Source organism: Zalophus californianus, chromosome 3 (assembly GCF_009762305.2).
Source record: "Zalophus californianus isolate mZalCal1 chromosome 3, mZalCal1.pri.v2, whole genome shotgun sequence".
Classification (NCBI taxonomy): Eukaryota; Metazoa; Chordata; class Mammalia; order Carnivora; family Otariidae; genus Zalophus; species Zalophus californianus.
Window position 1 is genome coordinate 37363548 of NC_045597.1, and position 20970 is coordinate 37384517.

At 34.5% G+C, this 20970-nt stretch overlaps 1 pseudogene; it reads left to right on the forward strand.

Moving 5' to 3' along the window:
* Positions 1-511: 511 nt before the first annotated feature.
* Positions 512-1385, forward strand: LOC113920477 (annotated as a pseudogene).
* Positions 1386-20970: the final 19585 nt, after the last annotated feature.

A 20970-nucleotide genomic window follows, 5' to 3' on the forward strand; every position in this document is an offset into this window, starting at 1 on the left:
CTCTTGCATATGGAATATGTGTGGAAGTTATGTGTATCAGCTGAGGTTGATAAGAGGGAAGTGCTCATCTTGTTCTCTTTGCTCTGTAGACAGCCAGATAGAAGACAAAACTATTAGAGGACTCAGGGGTCATTGGGTGTAAAGGAGTCAGCTAATAGAAGGAAACTGGACACTAGAATGATTGCATGAAAGTGATGTACTGACCTCTAATCAACTCTATCGTCAGTTAAAAAGTACACTTTTGTTGTGATTATCTACCGAAACTCTAGTATTGTTTGTTACGTATGTTATTGTTTTCGCTTATGTGAACACTATGTATACTTCCATTCTCTAATTTTCTGATGAAAGTCTAAGGCTTTTTGCCCTTGCAGTCAGAAGCTGATAGCTCTGAATCAGAAAGATGATCCTCACGAGAACATGATCAGTGCTGGTACCTTGATTTCAGACTTCCAGGCTCCAGAACTAATATCCACATTTCAGTTTCTGTGCCTTTCAAGAGTTTTAATTCATCATGAATCATCCGTCATCAGAAGAAATTCAGCCAAGGTCTCACCAGGTTACTGATGGGTCTCTGGAAAATACAAGGAGATTCCTGGGTGTAACCATTGAGTCTCAGGATGTAAGAGTCAAGACTAACACTGTGCTGGATGAATAAGGGGTGCAAATAAATGATATACAATAAGACCTGGACCAAATATGTAGAGACATGAGAGGCAAAGAAAATTTTAGCAGAACTCTACAAGTGCTGTGGCCTTTCTGTGTGCCCATGTAATAAGATAAAGAAGTTTGAAGCCAGTAAGCCTCATAAGGCAACATAGAGAGATGGCACAGACAACTCTTCTAGCAATGTAATATCTGAGCAGCCAGGCCATGTGGCAAATGATGAGCCTCAGCAAGCAACCACAGAAGCCATCAATGGTGGATACATTAAATCTATAGCCAAGGGCGCCTGGGTGGCTCAGTCGGTTAAGCATCTGCTTTGGGTTCGGGTCATGATCCCAACCACACATCGGGCTCCCTGCTCAGCGAGGAGTCTTCTTCACCCTTTTCTTCTGCCCCTCTCCCCTGCTGATGCTTTTTCACTCTCTCTCTCTCTCTCTCAAATAAAAAAACAAAATCGTAAAAATATATATATAGCCAGTGATACCGGAGAAGATGAAATGGAAGAGAACCTGACTTCTAGGAAATCTTAAAAAAAAAAAAAAATGGCCCCGGACATGGGCAATGAGATTGAGGCCCAAAATCAACAAATAGACCAGATCCCAGAAAAGACCAATACCAGCAAGGATCATGTTAACATTACCAGTGTCAGAGCAAAGAAACTCATTGACAGTTTAAGTGACTGGTACATTTCTTATTTATCATTTATTCACTTTCTTTGCTAAACCCTTCAACTATTACCTTTTCAGAGTCTGAAATTTTGCTTCCATAATCTTCTAATCGGGAGATAATATGGAAGAAGGGCTAGGAGTGTGGGTTTTGTTGTTGGTTTTGTTTTGTTTTGTTTTGTTTTTGGTATGTTGTATATTTCTATGTATTCTTTGTTTTTTAATTTTATTTTATTAAAATTTGATTAATTAATATATAGTGTATTATTTGTTTCAGAAGTAGAATTCAGTGATTCATCAGTTACATATAACATCTAGTGCTCATTCTATCAACTGCCCTCCTTAATGACCATCACCCAATTACCCCATCCCACCACACCCTCCCCCTCCAGCAACCCTTGGTTTGTTTCCTATAGTTAAGAGTCTCTTATGGTTTGTCACCCTCTCTGATTTCATCTTATTTTATTTTTCCCTTCCTTCCCCTATTATCCTGTTTTGTTTCTTAAAATCCACATATCAGTGAGATCATATGATACTTGTCTTCCTCTGATTGACTTATTTTGCTTAGCGTAATACCCTCTAGTTCTATCCACGTCATTGCAAATGGCAAGCTTTCGGGTTTTTTGATGGCTGCATAATATTCCATTGTATATATATATACAACACATCTTTGTTATCCATTCATCTGTTGATAGACATCTGTGCTGTTTCCGCAATTTGGCTATTGTGGATATTACTGTTATCCACATTGGGGTGCAGGTGTCCTGCCTCTGTATGTTTTTATGTTCTCTCTCTCCCTGGAGAGTAGACTGCTGTTCTGCCCTTCTTCCAGTATTTTCTTTCTCAGTTCATACTCATGTGGGTTTTCATGCATCATATATAGTGTTGTTTTTCATTATCTTCATTGATTTTATCAGGTTCTTTTGCTTTCAAGATCTGGAAGCACTACCAAAGACAGTCATGAAAAAGGAAGCTAGGATGGGGAGGGCAAGGCACAAGAATAGGCAAGAGATAAGAGGTTGGACCTCAGTAAAACCCACAGCCACAAAGTAAAAGTTGCAGACGCACAGTAAATATCTAATTGGGTTTAGTTTTTAATTTAAGTTACCGTTATTGCCAATTTATGCTAATGCTTAGTTTTGGAGATTTTATACACAATATTTTTATCATATATGATGACTTTGCAACCTCTGCTGTAAAAAACAGAATGAGTTTTCTTAAAGTGAGCTTAACTCTTGATAACTCATATATATATATATATATATATATATATATATACATAGATTTTCTGATCTCATTTCATATTGTGCCATATGAGAATGCTTTGTATAAATGAATGGCTTTTATTTTCATATTATGGCATCCCGGTCCCATTATAGGCCTGTTAACCTTATAAATTTGTCATTGGTCTTCGAAGAAAAAATATATAAATATGTATGTATAACATGAGAATTTGTCTTTAAAGCGGGTTTTTTTTTTTGGAAAATTTGACACAGTATAGCATGTCAATTCAGTTTTCCATCAATGCCTAGAATTATGTTTACATAGGAAAAAAGAAATTTATTTTGGTCTCAGGTAGAAAAATAGATTGCTTTGAGTTTTATATAGGTTTAAACTTTTAAAAAGCTAGAATTTATTCAGTTTAAATAAAAGTAATTTGGAAAGTTTAATCAAAAAATCTAAGGCTTTGGGGCACCTGGGTGGCTGAGTTGGTTAAGCGACTGCCTTCGGCTCAGGTCATGATCCTGGAGTCCCGGGATCGAGTCCCGCATCGGGCTCCCTGCTCAGTGAGGAGCCTGCTTCTCCCTCTGACTCCCTCCATGTACTCTCTCTCTCTCATTCTCGCTCTCTCAAATAAATAAATAAATCTTTAAAAAAAATCTAAGGCTTTTTACTTGTGTATGGTGCATTGATTTGAGTTCCTAAGTAATTTTAAAATAAATTATCAAAATTTATTATTTTTATTGAAAGTAAATAAAACACATCCATATAGCACCATCTTCTTTTATAATTTCATATTATTTATACGAGATTAACAACTTAAGATATTTACAAATAAATCAACATGCATACCACTTCTAGGCTTAGGGGATTTTGTTTTGTTTTGATTTTTTGGTTTTCTTTTTATAACTTTCCATTTCTTTGATATTAATAACACTCAGTATATTTTTTGCTGTCAACTTGATATAGTCTTCCTAAATCACCCTACTTACTTTTGATAAAAGCCCCCTTCCTTTCAATAGTTATTGTCCATCATTTTACTGATTACAACTCAAAGTAGTCAATAGAAAATGATTAAAACTAGCACAAAGCTCTTTTAAGAATTATATTTTACTTTTGGTAAGAGCACAACTCAACTGATAGGTGGAACGCTGAGGACATGTTTTAGGACGGCCTACCAGCAGAAGGTTTTTATTATGTGTAAATATGTGTCATTATTTTTTCAAATGAGTTGGAGAGGGTACAAGCCAGATCACTGATCAAGGAAAGGTCAAGTTAGAGAGTTTATAATTTCCTAACCTACACCCCCACTTACCCAATACTACCACTCTGTTCACAAATCCATTTCTGTTCTATATAGTTCTTCTAAATGTACACTGTCATTTAGTATTGTTACCCTTAGCAAATTTCTAGAAACAAAACCAAGGAAATCTTTCTCAATTAGCTTTCTTCTACAAAATTCACACTCATCATTTCAGGATTGATTCAAAGATCTCATCAGATAAATATTAAACTATTCTGTTACAGTCCCCTGATACTGGAAAGGGTGTTGCTTCTTCTTTATCTTATTTAATAAAAGAGTGTGAAAGTGTGTAGGAAAACTGTAATTATTCTTTGTCTGTAGGTCTCTCATACTGCACAACAGCATAGGCCATGAGATACTTCAGAGAAGACACACTATTTTATTCACATAAAAGTATTTGGTTTTGGGGTGCCTGGGTGGCTCTGTCATTAAGGGATTGCCTGGGTGGCTCAGTCGTTAAGTGTCTGCCTTTGGCTCAGGTCAGGATCCCGGGGTCCTGGGATGGAGGCCCACACCTATCTGGCTCCCTGCTCAGTGGGGAGCCTCCTTCTCCCTCTCCCACTCCCCCTGCTTGTGTTCCTGCTCTTGCTATCTTTCTCCTTCTGTCAAATAAATAAATAAAATCTAAAAAAAATATATTCAGTTTTGAGTAAGTAATGGTAGCTATTCAATAAAATGCTAGCATGTATTCACTGCTTACTAAGCTCCAGGAACTCTCCTAAATGTTTTACGTGGGTTATTTCATTACTCATCTAAAGAACACTACAAAGTTCATCCTATCAGTATTTCAGTTTTACAGATGGTATGTTGAAAGTGAAAGAATTTACAATTTTGTTCAAAGAATGTCTTGCAGGTAGTAAATGTATGAGCAGTCTGGGCAAATGATGGTGAACATTTGATATAATGTTTCCCCATTCTTCTGGTGTTTACAGACTACTGGGGTGATCATACATCAATCAAAGGGTTTTAACAATGAATGAATAATTACACATTGGTGTAAATGCACTGAATCAAAGAATGTATTACTTTTGATTATATTCTATGTTTTTATATTTGAATTCATCACAGAGATGACATTTATTTGTTGCTGTGAGCCAGACATTTATAATCTTGTCTTATATTACTTTGCAGATAACAAATACTGTCCATAATACATTCATTTGATTTAAGCGATGAATGCAAATTAGTACCAAATTCTGGAAGTTATCCCAATGTGCTAGTTTCATTGAGAAATACTGCGTTCTTAGATTACATATCTGAAATATTTACAGTGTTACAAACATTCATTGTGTCTCTCTTCCTACCTTAGTCTTTGTACTTACAAAAGTATGTCATACATATTTCCAAATGTTTCATTAAAAAAATTACTTAAAATGAGATTTTCTTTCTGATATTCTTTTATGAAGAGTATACTCATTTTCTTAAGAGAAAAGTTCTTATAGACTTGTCATTGTAATATTATTAATGAGAGTTTTGCCCTTGCTCCTTAAACTTCACACTTTACCTACATTTGCTCTTTAAATAAACCACTGCGTGGGAAAACAGGTGAATATATATTTAGATATTATCAGTGTTTCTGATTATTGTGGTTGTTCCTTAATCCTATTGATCTTATTCCTGAGTCATACTTACTGGGTAGAAATCAATATTAATCTATTAAAACTGTCACCAGTGAAAATAGCAGACTGGTTTTCTGCTTGGAGTTAATTTTCTGAATGGATCTATATTTGTGGTGGATCTATTGTTTTTATTATTTTTACTGATATATGTAATAGTAATTATACAACCATGTAGGACAGTCTAAAAGTCACACATGCTATATGTCAAGAAAGAAATTCACAGTCAGTGAGGTAAAATATTTTTTAGAAAGAAACAGTTATCCCACAAAGGAAAAATATCATTTTATGAATAAAAGGATTATTTGAGAAAGGAGAGTTTTGTATTAGGGTTTCTTCAAATCTCATATTCTGCAATCGAAGCCACAAAGTAAAAGGTTGCCAAATAAAGACAAGCATACATAAATGGAACAGATTTGCCATCCAGAAATAAAGGCAGATATATTCAGGAACTTAATATATATTTACAAGTCTCTGAGTAAGAGATGCTTTAGTTTGTAAGTGAAATTGGCATGTATAACTTTCTATTGGAAGAAAAGCAAACACAAATCCACACTTCACATCATATGCCAAATTAATCCTTAATGAATTAAAGACATTCATTGAAAATAAAACAATATGTTAATAAAAATTTTGAAGATAATACTTAAATACTTGTAAAATCTTACAGTGGGGAAGATATTTCTAAGTAAAACCTTCTCTTATGCCTCCTCCCAAAATATTCAAAAGCAAACTGGAATCATAGCAGCTCCTAAATTATCCATGTCCTGAAACTCACTTTTAAAGAAATTTACTGGGTATTAGGGAAAATTCAGTTTATGGCTGTAAATGCTTAATCTGGTTTACTATACATATATATATGTGTGTGTGTGTGTGTGTGTATATATATTTAAATATATTATACTGGTGATTTACTACACCAGTTACTATATATATATTATATATATATATATAGTATACATATATATTATACTTATATAATATAAATAGTAGTAAATCACCAATAAACAAATTATTGGGAGACTTGTAAAAATTAGAAAATTATTAAGAGAAATAAAAATGCTTAGTCAAATTTTAAAGTGAGTTTAAGTAGTTGTATATAAAGCACTGAAGGAAAATATTATATATGTCATGACTCTAATCAGTGTTTTTGCTCTTTGAATAATCAACACTATATTAATCACTCCTACTCGTAATTCTCAAAAAAGGAGGGGAAAAAATTCTGCTAATTAATTATATCCCCAATAAGTTTTAGAATCTATAATGGAAAAGATGGAGATACTGAACTATGTGAAATTTTAAAGTTTACAAAATATATCATTAAAAGATAAACTGAAAATGCCAGACTAAAGAAGAAAAAAATATGTTATATGAAAAGGTTTTTTCCTAAGTAGAGTATTTATAAAACACTTTTGAAAAGATTGTATGCTGACAATATTCAGAAAATAAAGTTAAAATAGGCAAAAAAAAAAAAAGGCAAGTGTTCTACTAGGTACTAAGTCTAGGAATCTATTAGTAGACAGAAACATGAAAATTAAAGCAACAGTTAGATTATGTCCATAAAATCAAACCACAAAGTTGGTTGCAATACGGGATCATTTTTAAGTTTGGGATAACACTATGCACAATAAAGTATCTCAATTAGAGGTAATTATAAAATAATATTTGATATGGTTTTAATCAAAGCTACAATTCATATCCTCATGCAGAGAACTTTTCTTCTCTAAATTTCTTTTAGATTTTTTTCCTAAAATGTTGTTGTTTTGTTTGTTTGTTTGTTTGTTTTTATATAAAACAGGTAGAAGTTGCTATTATCACTACGGAGCCAAGAGATTCAAATTGCTTCTATGTGACTTGCTCACTCATTGGTCAAATATTGACTATTATGAGTCTGATCAGCCATTCATATATTCTCTCATCATATAACATTGTTAAATATTCAAAAAAATCTTTCAAATAGATAAACTAATAGCATGAATTCATTAGTATGTTCATGTGTGGCTCCTGTTGAAAGTGAAAATATGTTATATTATCTGCTATCAAAAGTTTTGCTTGAATATTTTATTCATAATCTAACTATAAATTCTAATAAATATGATACTTGGAGTTTGCTTTTCTTATAAGTGATGACAATAATCTCTACTTTATGTAGAAAAGTTAAAAAAAAAACATTAACGATAATATAGCACTAAGAGCCAATCTAACCAAAGTAATTAAATGTTTTTAAAATTAAGCAAATAAATTCCTTGCTAAAAATCACTATATTTTCTGCTACAACTACAGCTGGAAATTTAAGTTATATTAATAATACTTTTATCAGATCAGATGTGGTTCCTAAGTAACAACTGATACATGTGTTTTCATTCCTCTAAAATTAAAGGAAAAACACTGAAAGAGACTTGTTTTCCTCCTTCACTGAAGGTATGTGAACATCATCAAAAAGTGTTATTCAGTCTTTAATTCATGATTTCCTTTAATTTTGTATCTTTTTACATGGTTGTTCTTAACATAGCCCTGATTCTTCCTGTTGCAGAATTCCTTTTTTATACCTCAGGAAGATGATCTAATTGCCCTTATTACACGACTGCTTTGTCATTATTAAAAAAAAAATTCTTACTGAAAATGTTTTTGGTCTGTGCCTTTGAAAGCATCATATATTTGCATTTCTTCCAGGTGTATAATGTCCTTTCTCTCTCTCTCTCTCTTTTTAGAAGATTTTACTTATTCATTTGAGAGAGAGCTTGCTCAAGTGCAGGAGCAGAAGGAGAGGCAGGGGAGAGGCAGAAGCAGCCTCCCCGCTGAGCAGGGAGCGGGACACGGGACTGGATCTCAGGACCAGGAGATCATGACCTGAGCAGAACACAGACATTTAACCATCTGAGCCACTTAGGCTCCCCTATAAATGTCCTTTCCACAACTCCCCCCCACCAAAATATTGAAGAACAAAAGATATATATATATATATATATATATATATATATATATATATATATATATATATATGCTCACATAAGGAAATAGTTGTTATTTAGTCTAATCCTAACATGTGTATGGCAATATATTCTATATTGCCACTGAAAATGTTTTGAAGCAATATGATTTAAAACTTAGGTTTGCCTTAGTAAAGTAAAAAGCAAGAGTGTTTCTTTATAAAAATTAAGTGTTTCTTAGTGCTATTCATTTCATATCACCTTCCCATAGCTTGGTCCTGAAAAGGCAGAAACAAATTTATATACTAGTTTAGTATACTTTTGTTATGGATTATTTTTTAAAGAAGCACAGTGGGCATGAACAATGAATAGAATGCATAATGTATGGGAAGATGAACAGCGAATAATAAATTTTTAACTTAAACAAGAACCTATTTCTCTCGAGGCTCAATAGTTTGATCAACACACTGTGTTTTAAAATGCAGCTCATAACCTACCATACTGAAATAGGTAGGAGAATGTATTTCAGATAAAATGTGAATTAAGAAATCTCATCCTTTGGTTACATGTCTCAGGGAGTTGGACTTTTCCCTTTAATAAATATTTCAATCTAAAGAGAGACGCCTCAGTAAAATGAAAACAAATGACAGCCCTATCTCCAAAGAGACAGTGTATTATTTTAAAATGGATGAAATGGCCCATGCTCTGCCCTATGACAGCTAAATGCTCAGAATGAGACAGTCAAAAACACAGTTAACTCATTCCCACGGATATGAAATTGAGTCTCCATTTTTATTGTAATTTGAGGTGAAGAAAAGAGAAGAGAAAAGAGCACCAAACCTAAAGAATATTCTTACAAAGGTTTTATGTTAACAATAACTAGGTACATAGCACCATCTTAAATAATATCATCACAACTTAGAGCCAACCTCATTGATGAACACCCTAATATTCTTCGTTATAAGTATTCAGAAAGTGGAAAACAATCATTAAATAGTTATTAATGGATAATTGATTTTAACGGAACTATGAGTTGCCAGGTCTTGAGATTTGAGTTTAAAAATTTTATTAGACGATAAACTGGCAATGGAATGTGAAACAAAAATAATCACATGGATTCAAATACACTCCTGATATCACGCAATTTTGTTGTCTGATCCATATCAGGGATGCTAATGGCATGAAGTCAGATTTATTTTGTTCTAAGCAAAATTTAAAACTTCATAAAATCTCAGGACAAAATGCCCCTCAATTTTCACATTTGCTGCAATATAGTAGAAGAAACTTTGTGAGGGAATATATAAATATTTGTACATATTTGATGATAGGATTTTCCCTCGTTTTGTTTTGTTTTGTTTTTTCTCACCTCATCTTTTTGGGAAAAAGTATTTTTTACGTACTAAAATGCAGCCAAGGGCGCCTGGGTGGCTCAGTTGGTTAAACGACTGCCTTCGGCTCAGGTCATGATCCTGGAGTCCTGGAATCGAGTCCCACATCGGACTCCCCGCTCAGCGGGGAGTCTGCTTCTCCCTCTGACCCTCCCCCCTCTCATGCTCTTTCTCTCTCTCTAATAAATAAATAAAATCTTTAAAAAAATGCAGCCAAGTTAGGCTATAGAAGTGATTCCTATTAGCAAGATAAATTTTGTTTACCTTTCAAACAGCTTTTAGCTGTTTGTCTTTGAAAAATATGCAGCTTGAGTAGAACAAATTTCATCCTTGCCCCCAAGGAGTTTATAATCTGGTGGAGTTAACATAGAAGTGATGTCATGGTGACAAGCTTACAGCACATTGAGGTTGGTTCTGTCTTGGTAGAAGTACAAAAGGCTACGAAAGTTACTTAATATAGAAAATCAAGCCAGACTCCAGAATCACAGAGTGTTTCTGGACGAATATTAATGATTCAAACAAAGGGAAATGGAGAACTAAAATTGTCCAAGCACAAGGGACAAGAGAAAAGACCTGGCAAGGATAAAAAGGATTGTGCTTCAAGGGAGTGGAATCCAATTAGCCTGGGAGAGGTACACATCATCCAGCAAATGAACATTTATGGACCGTGAAAGGATTTGGATTTTCATTCTGAAGCTAAGGGAGATTTGTCAGCCAATCTATGGAGCTGCAGTGGGAACCAGAGATTTGAATGAGTCCGTGGAGATGAGGAGAGGATGCCCAAACCAGAGGCAGGGAGACATTTTACAAGATGGCATGGTGTAATCTTCTTGTTTAAAAAAAAAAAAAAAATCACTTCTTTTCTTTATACCAGTCGTCTTCAAGTGTCACCTCAGATCCCTGGGTTTTCTGAGATAAGTTCATAGATGGGGTCCATAGATGAATGCTATTTTTGTAATAATGCTAAAACATTATGGTTCCTCTTCACTGTATTAACATTTGGACAATGCATTCTCAGGGGGAAAGTCCAGTTTCATTCAGGAATGTCATTGCTAAAGCAATAAAAATTTTAAAAATATATTGTCTATCCTTCAGTCAGGTCTTACTTATATTCTGTGTTACAAAATGGGAAGTTTGCATAAAGCACCTCAGTTGTGTACAGAAGTACCAGGTTATTTTGAGGGATATCACTTATACAATTGTGTGAGTTGTGAGCTGAACCAGCAGCTTTTGTTTTCATGGAACATTGTATTTACTTAACACAATGACTGAGACAGAGTGTGGTTTTGCAGGCTTATTTATTTCTAGACATTTTCTCAAAATGAACAAAAAATATAATAAGCCTGCAACTTCAAAGAAAACAATTAATAGTACTTGCTAATTTAGAATATAATGTGTTCAAAACAGTCTTTACTTCCCCATTCCCAGTTCTGCTCAGGATCAGAGAACTCAGGTAATTTTATGCTGCTGGCACATATTTGTTCTAATTTAATCTCCATTATTTTTCATTAAAATTCCCAATATTAGAAGAGATAATTGGCATACTATTGCTCTTATGTTTTCTGGAATTGTATGGGTGTCAGCATTCAGATATCAGATGTCAAAGTGATGAAATAAACTAAATAGCATTATTTTCCTTGAAAATACAAATATCTGGGTCCACATTAGAATATTCTGAATTAGTCATTGTGAGTATTTTTGTTTTGTTCTGTTTTTGTAAAACTTTAGGTGATTGTAATGTTCGGTCAAGATTGAAAAACACAGACCTAGACTGTGTTTTCCCTGAAAGTTAATTATGCTATGTAAGGTAGCAAAATAAAAACTTTGTCAAATGTGATTAAATCTGCAGGCATCTCAGATCCCTGTACACTACACATTTTTCCTTATTTTGTCATTGAAAGAATTTAATGTCCTTGCAAATATATGATGAGTGATAGTGATGAGCTAATTATTACTTCTATGATCCAAACTCCTTTGAAGGTAGCTAATTTCCCAATTTCCCAAATATGAATCCTACAGTACTTCCAAAGGAGGTCCAGATGTGATTAAAAATGTCCAGTTGGAAGCCCCCAGTCCCAATTATATAACTTATCGACTTTTGAATCTCTACTGCAAACTGTAAATTGCAGTCAAACTTTCCACTTAGATTGACTGGAATATCTAAGAGTTATAATCGCCTTAGCAAAAGCAAATTTGTGGCTTAGCATAGAATCTTCATTCTCTTAGGCAAAGATGCTAACCAAATTATCTCTCTGCTGACAAAAAAGAAATATTTCAAGTTTTAATTAGCCATTTAACTTTTTGAAATACATAGATAATCAAATCTAACATTAAATGCTTATAGCTCTAATAGCATAGGATATACATACTGTACATTCATGAATTAGTTAATACTTAAATGTGTCAATAAGTAACAGTTTTGCATTATACAACATACAAAAACAGTCATTTACCAATAGTTTGTATATCAATTTGCAATTCTTCCACTGTTTATTTAGACCTAATTTCCATATTCTTCCTGATATGTAAACATGCTACCCTATTAATTTAACTTCAGGATTCCAGTTTACTAGACAGCTTAATGCCCCTATTACACAATTGCTCTTGTTCTTTGTACTAAAACTGTAATTTCAAGAAATCTTGTAGTAAGTATGAATATAGATTTACTAATGAAGTAAAGCTATTAATATTTGAGTGCATTCAGCTCCTCAGAGTGTGCACTTAATGGAACATACACTCAACTAATATACTAGAAAAACTTTTGAGAATGAGATTAACTATCTGTGTGTGACTTAAGCTTTTACTAAGGAATATACATTTTATCAAATTAGCTGACCCTATTCTTTTAAAAATGGTATACAAATTTAAATTTCAAAACTAGGAATTTTTAGAAGGAGACACAGATTTTAATCATACTAAAGTAAAATGAGGCATTTCTGATGTTACATTTAATCTTATTTTGTAAAAGTGAACATTTGAGACTGTTGTTTACTGAGTATAGAGAATATGTGACAGAATTCTGTGGGTGTGTATCATCCTGGTAGTTAAATAGCAGGCATGAAAAACAACTATACAAATTGAGGACTGCACCGGTTTAATGTAAGAAAATACATTGAGAATCTCCCAAAAGAAAAATTTAACTTAATCACAGATGAAAGTTAAGCAAGTTCACAATTCTTGTTCAAGAATTATTTCTAATGATTTTTAATTATATTATCAATTTACCTTCTTGGGGCAAAACTATCACTGAGATTTTATATATCTACTTGCAAATCCACGACAGCATGATGTTCACCTTAACTCGTACACACATTTGTAAACTAGGATTCTTTTAAATTTTCTGTAATACTAAAATGTAAAATACAACTAAATAATACCTAAAACATTGTGTCTAAAAGATGAGAAAAGTGAATTTTTCAGAAGAAAAGAACTTTCCTAGTGCTGTGATGACTAAGCCAGCACAGGAATACATCTACTGCCAAAGCCCCTGGCTATTACCGGACACTGTAGCAAATCAACCAAAGGAAAATCTTTCAGAGTAATGATGACATTGTATTAATTACAGGATGAACTCTTAGTTCTACCATAGATTATAAGAAACTGTTGTGGTTTGGTTTTGCTTTTTCTGTATTTAGTATGAAGTGGTTAGATAAGGTTATCAAAATATTTTGTATAAAGAATTTCAGGGGCGCCTGGGTGGCTCAGTTAGGTAAGCATTTGCCTTTGGCTTGGGTCATGATCCGACCCAGGGTCCTGCGATCAAGGTGCCCATCAGGCTCCCTGTCAGTGGGGAGTCTGCTTCTCCTTCTCCCTCTGTCGCTCTCCTCCCCTCTCCTCCAGCTCTCTCTCACGTGTGTTGTTTCTCTCTCTTTCAAATAAATAAATAAAAGCTTAAAAAACAAAAGAACCAATTTCAGAATCCAAAAAATGCATTTTTGATAAATATGTTATTTCTTCTCCTTTCAAATGCTGGAATGATTCCTCAACGACCAGTTTACCTGGTAACTACATTGTCCATTTCAATACAGCTTAGTAAGTGTATAAATTATATTATTAATGTTTTGTCTAAGGCATTGTATATTAGGTGTCAGGTGACCCATTGAGCAATTTAACTTAAAAAACCCATAAATCTGCCTTCAGCTCAGGTCACGAGCCCAGAGTCCTGGGATTGAGCCTGCTTTGTGGGGATTCTGCTTCTCCCTCTCCCTCTGCCACTCCCCCCTGCTTGTGCTCTCTCTCTCTGTCAAATAAATAAATAAAGTCTTTAAAAAATAAAAAAAAATAAAGAAACCCATAATTTTGGTCAGTTACTGTTTTCTAATCTAATAGCTTCTTTTGAGTTATGGACAAGGAGATCCTATCTCATCACTCCTATTAAACAGCATGCTGGAAATCATGGTTAGTGCAACAAGACAAGTAAAAGAAATAAGAGGTATGCAGCTTGGAAAAGGGAGAAAATAGAACTGAGTTTATTCACAGATGTCATGATTTATTATATAGTTAGCTCACAATTTAGCAGAGACGTAAATGTGAAAAGCCAAACTATAAAATTTCTAGAAGGAAACAAGAGAAAACTCTACATGATCTTTGAGGTTTTAAAGACAACACCAAGAGCATGATACCTGAAAAAAAAAAAAGATAAATTGGACTATATTAGAATTAAAATTTTTGTTCTATGAAAGAGATAGTGAAGAAAATGGAAAAAAAATAGCATGCTGCCAACTGAAAGAAGATATAAGTAAAACACATAAAAGACATTGTGATGGTTAATTTCCTGTGTCAGTTTAACTGGCCACTGCATACCCAGATTAAACATTGTATCTGGGCGTGTCAGTGAGGGTGTTTCCAGACGAGATTAGCATTTCAACAGGTGGACTCAGTAAAGTAGATCACCTTCCCCAATGTGGCATTTTCCAACCTGATGAGGGCCTGGATAGAACAAATGGTGGTGGAAGGAAGAATTCATTATTTTTTTTGTGCCTCACTGTTTAAGTGGGGACATCTCATTTTATCTTCCCTGGCCCTTGGAGTGAGATTTATACCCATTTGCTCCCCTGGTTCACAGACCTTTAGACACAGCTGAATTATACTACCGGCTTTCCAGGCTCTACAGCTTGCAGATGGCATATTGTGGTACGTCAAAGCCTCCATAATTGTGTAAGGCCAATTCCTCATAATAAATCTCCTTCATATCTATCTATCTATATATCTATTTATCTATCTATCTATCATCTATCTACCTGTCTCTTATAGTCTACTGCTCTGTTTCTCTGAGAACCCTAATACAGATATTGACTCAAAATATAAGTAATTCTCTTAAGAATTTAAAAATTTTAAAAAAACATTAAAATGGCAAAATATCTGGAAAGATATCTCACCAAAGAAGATATACAGATGGCAAAAAAGCATATGAAAAGATGCTTGATATCATTTGTCCAGGAATTGCCCATTAAAACAACAATTAGATACCATATAGACCAATGCAATTGATAAATTCCTAAAATCTGACAATATCAATTTCTGACAAGGATGTGAAGCAGCATGAACTTTCATTCATTGATAGTTGGAATGCAAAATGGTATATCCACTTTGGGAAACCATTTGGCAGTTTCTTAGAAGGCTAAATTTTGTTTTAACATTTAATCCAGAAATCATGCTTGTAGATATTTACCCAGCTGATTTGAAAATGTATGTCTACATAAAATCCTGCATGTGAAAGTTAATAGCAACTTAAATCATATTTGTCACTAATTGGAAACAACCAATCTACCCTTCAATAGGTGAATGATAAAAACAAAAACAAAAACATAACGGTAATATATATAGTGAAGTATTACTCAATAATTAAAAAAGGATTAAACTGTCAAGCCACATAAGGATATGGGTTAATCTTAAATGTATATTGCTATGTGAAAGAAGCCAATTTAAATAGGCTGCATACTGTATGAGTCCATTTCTATGACTTTTGGGAAGACAAAAAGTACTAAGACAGTAAACACATCAGTGGTTGCTACGAGTTGGAAGATATATGTTGAATAGATGAATCAAAGAGGAATTTTATTGTTGGGAGAGTGAAATTACATGGTGCTGTAATAGGGTATACCTGGTCCTATCCAAATGTCAAAATCGATAGAACTTTAAAGCACAAAGAATTAATCTTTACATGTTTAAATTAAACAAACAAAAAAAACAAGGACGTCAGAGGATCCCAGGATGGAATGCAAAATGTGATTTAAAAAATATAACTGCCTTATGTATTTATGAAACAATCTCACTGAATGGGGTAGAAAAAAGGAGCCAAACTAATCAACTTTGGAATGGAGTGGCATATGAAAAGACTAAAACCAAAAGGAACCCTACACCAGGACTGCAGTCTGGTTGAGAAGGGTGTCTCCCATCTCTGTACAGGTAACTTGAAATACTGTAAGACACTCCGTGCTCTCTAGTCATGGCACATGTTTAAGAATAACTTTGCCCTGTGGGTTCTTTTGCAAGTTCTTCAGAGACTGACCCCACCGGCCCTTTCCAATTATGTGGGCCATGCCTCCACTTCTATTGCAGCTTATTTCTCAGGAACTCTCTTACTGCTGGGGTTCTTTGCTGTGATGCCAGGCTTCCCTCTTGGGCAGGCTCCCTTCTAAAATGAGGCCAGGCTGATATGCCTGCAGAATTCATACAGAGTCACTGGGATTCACTCACTTATTAACCATTCCCAGAAGGGAGAACTGTTATTTTGCAGATGCAGCCCTTTAACCTGCCATCCCACAGGTCACTTCATCTTTCCCAAGCAAAGGTCAGAAAATGGTCCTTCATGTCGCCAATTGCCGGAGCACATATCACATGCTCTGAGGTGTTCTGTTGAAACCCTTTTCACTGTAGTTGGGGTTAGAAATAGCATCCTTTCATCCTTATCTCCTGTTTTTATTCTGGAGAGAGCCATGCAGACCTGTTTCCTAATGAAATCCTCTTTGGAAATACCTCTCTTTTATTTATTTATTTTTTTCCCACATTGTCTGTCTCAAGAGTTCTTAGCTTTTATTGTGTTTATGCTTCAGCTGAAGCTGAGGTAGTGAGAGTCCCATTTTAACATCATGTTACAGTGATCTGGGCTTCTGGAGTAGAACTGCTTATTTCCTTTTACTCAAATTCCCCATCCTAGAAAATAAAGACGCTTAAGGAAATGTAAAAAGGAACAAAAAAATGACTTCTTGTAAGATGATCATTTATCATTTTTTATTTGCTATTTTTATAATTTAAAACAGTACAGGTAAATCTTACTTTAATGTCCATTAAATTGGAGACTACAAACTTCCATTTATAACTGATATGCAAAGTTGTGAAAGGCTCCACATAATAAACATGTAAGCATAACTTACTGAATGTTTGTATGACCAATATGATACATTATAGGCAGTGCAATTCCAGAAGTAAAAGACATAATCCCATAAATTTTCTTAATGGTACTAAACTAGATTGAATAGAGATCCCTGGAAGATGCGTCCACATCTTAACCCCTGGAACCTCTGAATGACCTTATTTGGAAAAAGCATCTTTTGCAAACATAATTATATTAAGGATCTTGAGATGAGATTAATCAGGATTATCTGAATGGGTCCTAAATCCAATGATAAGAGTCCTTTTAGGAGACAAACAGGTGAAAGAGAGGGAGAGGAAAGAAGGCCATGTTCCAGAGGGAGACAGAATTGGGGTGATGCAGCCACAAGCCCTGGTGACCAGCAGAAGCCAGAGGAGGTGGGGAAGCAATCGTTCCTAGAGCCTCCAGAGCAAAGGTAGCCCTGCCAAAGCTGATTTTCGACTTCTAGTCTGCACAAGTGTGAGAGAAGAAATCTCAGTTGTTTTAAGCCACCCAGTTTGTAGTAATTTGTTACGATAGCCTCAGGAAGTTAAAAACAGTATGTTCTTGGGCGCCTGGGTGGCTCAGTTGGTTAAGCAACTGCCTTCGGCTCGGGTCATGATCCTGGACACCCGGGTTCGAGTCCCACATCAGGCTCCCTGCTCGACAGGGAGTCCGCTTCTCCCTCTGACCCTCTTGCCTCTCGTGCTCTCTATCTCTCATTCTTTCTCTCTTAAATAAATAAATAAAATCTTAAAAAAAAAAAAAAAACGTATGTTCTTAGGGAACTCATTAGGTTAGCTTCAACTACCTTGAAAAATAACCATGTGTGGCACAAACACCATTAATTTTTACTTATGCTTAATTTGACCATCCAAGGAAGGTGATCAGGGTGGCAAAGAGCTCTTCCCACCAGAGTCAGGTCCTTTCTTCTTTTGTCGCCTTTTTTCTCCGGCCTTGCCATACTCTGCATTCATTCAGGAGAGGAGGGAAAGAGAGGGTGAAGTCAAATACACTCTGTGAAAGGTACCACTCATCACTTCTGCTGCCGTTCTGTTAGAAGAGAACTTGGCCACAATGCTGCATCTAAATGCATGAGAATATTCGCTATCATGTGCATTGCTATAATCCTACAAGTATGTTTGAGGGAAAGAGATGTTCTGGTGAAATGCTAGCAGGATCTGCCAAACTGCGTGGAACTCCGTTGAAATTAGAATTTTCGAAAATTAAAGTCAAATTAATTAGAATTTTCCAAAATTAAAGTCAAATTAATATTTTCAAATCATTAGTAACATCTATGAAATTTTAAGTATATATTCAAATATGCAGCTTTATTTGTCCTTTACATGATGTTCTGTCATTTTCAGAATGTGCACAGACACATTGTCTACATCATTCTTCTAAGGCAAAATAATTACAATAAAGTAATTTTGCTGGAAATGATTCACACATTCTACTTGGAGATTAAAAAAGCAGAAATCCAATCAGCAAATTTTCTAATTTAAAGATTTTAAAAGGGTTGAATAGTCATTTCTTGAATCAAATTGCTTCTTAAATCTAATCATTACTTACTGCATTTTAGGGGCATTAAACAATCACAATATGTAACTATGCTTTCATTAAAACATTCACAAGGCAAAAGTTATAGATGTACCTTAAATATCTTAAAATATGTCAGATGAAGATCAGGGAAACACCTAAAATATTGAGAAATCTCTTGTATTGTTAGTAACAACAAAATCTACTCCTTTCTAAAACAAAACAAAAAAAGAGTGAATTCTGTCAGACAAACGGTAAATATGAAACTTGCTTTTCACCCTAGTAGCTAATTAAATATCTTGACCTATGCATTTTGAAGATTGTGCTTAGTTTCTTCTGTATAAAATGATAAATATTACGTTTTAAGAACCTCTTAAATGCCTTACTTAGTTAAATAGCTAATTTACATCTTCCAGTGTCATCACACATTATTTCAATTAATTTTTAACCTTAAATAAGCTAATGATGGGGCGCCTGGGTGGCTCAGTCGGTTATGCATCTGCCTTCGGCTCAGGTCATGATCCCAGGGTCCTGGGATCCGGTCCCGCATCAGGCTCCCTGCTCCTTGGGAGCCTGCTTCTACCTCTGCCTCTCTCTCTCTCTCTGTCTCTCATGAATAAATAAATAAAATCTTTAATAAATAAATACATAAAGCTAATGAGTGTTAGAGTAGATAAAGCAACATAGAAAGCAATTCACAAAAGATGGTGTGATGGTTGATTTTGTGTATTGACATGGTTAGGCCCTACTATCTAATTATTTAAGCAAACACTAAATGTTTCCGTGAAGATATTTTGTAGGTAGGACTAACATTTGAAGTCAGTTGAATAAGCAAAGATTACCCTCAAAAATGTAGGTGGGCCTTATTTAATAAGTTGAATGCCATGATAACAAAAACAAGTTTCCTAGAAAATAAATTTTGCTCAAGTTATAGCATCAACTCTTGCTGGAATTTCTAGCCTGCCCTACAGACTTCATACTTGTTAGTGCAATCACATGAGCCAATTCCTTACAATAAATCTTTTTTATTTTTATATAAAGATTTATATACAACAAATCCTTCTTTCTCCCTTTCTCTCTCTGCGTCCTTCTTCCCTCCCTCCCTCTTTCCCCTCACACCCCCCCCATGGATATATATATATATATATATATATATATATATATATATATATATACACACACACACACATATATATATATATATATATTTCCCCCTATTTGTTCTGTTCTCTGCAGAATCCTGACTGAGACCATTTTATGAAAACACACAACCATTATTCTCTTCTGCTTTTGTTTCACTTATTGGATACGTAGAGCCTAAGTGGATGATAATGACTTATTTTAAGCTTGTTTACCTGCTAAATTTTATAGAATTTGTTCTAATATATCAAGTATCAGGGACTCAAGGAGGATATTTTACCTCCAATAAAGACAAGGTCTAGATGCTAGTATTAATAAAAAAGTACATTTTAACGTCAAATTCCTGGTGGAGGAAATAATACAGTCCTATTAAAGCCCTGTGAAATCTAGAGTTTGGCCAAAATGGGGCCAACCATCAGGACAGAGGCGTCTGAAATGACAAATAAATAATGTTTTCCTAAGATTGGATAATGTAGGAGTGAAAAAGAATGTGGGATAAAATGTGGAGTCAGAAGAGATGAGACATGGTGCCTACTTTATGTTTATGAATTTGGATGCCAGGAAACTCAAACTATACAGGTTCTGTTGATGCATCTTTAAACTGAGAAATAATGTTTTTATTATTTGCCATATAAATTATCTTAAGAATGAAGAAAGTACTAACTTATGTAGGAGGGTGTGGAGTTTAAAAATACTGATTTACAGAATTTTTTTGCAATTCTTGTTAAGTTCCTGAAGTTTAATAGAGATTACTGTACATCTCTTGCTTTTCACCAGTAGCAAGTTCTTTTTTCCATGAGTTAGCCGTGCAGACTGTACAGTCTAAAATAGAGAGAGTCTAGCAAGCTGGAAACCTGGCGAGATCTAGTTCTGCCTCCTGTAAGACTTAGCTAATATCTACACAGACCTCATAATACATTCCCTCTGATCTACTTTAAACAGTTTTATAGCTACATAACCATTAAAGATTAATGCAAGCAAACAGAGTTAAAATAGAGAAATGATGGTGATACTTTAACTAGTTACTGTCTGGGTAGGATAGGTCATTAGGACTATTGCTTATGAATATCTGTGCTTGTAATGGGGAAGGATATGTGGCTTACAATCTGTGAGAAATAGCAATTTTAGGTGATATTTACTTTGATTGGAGG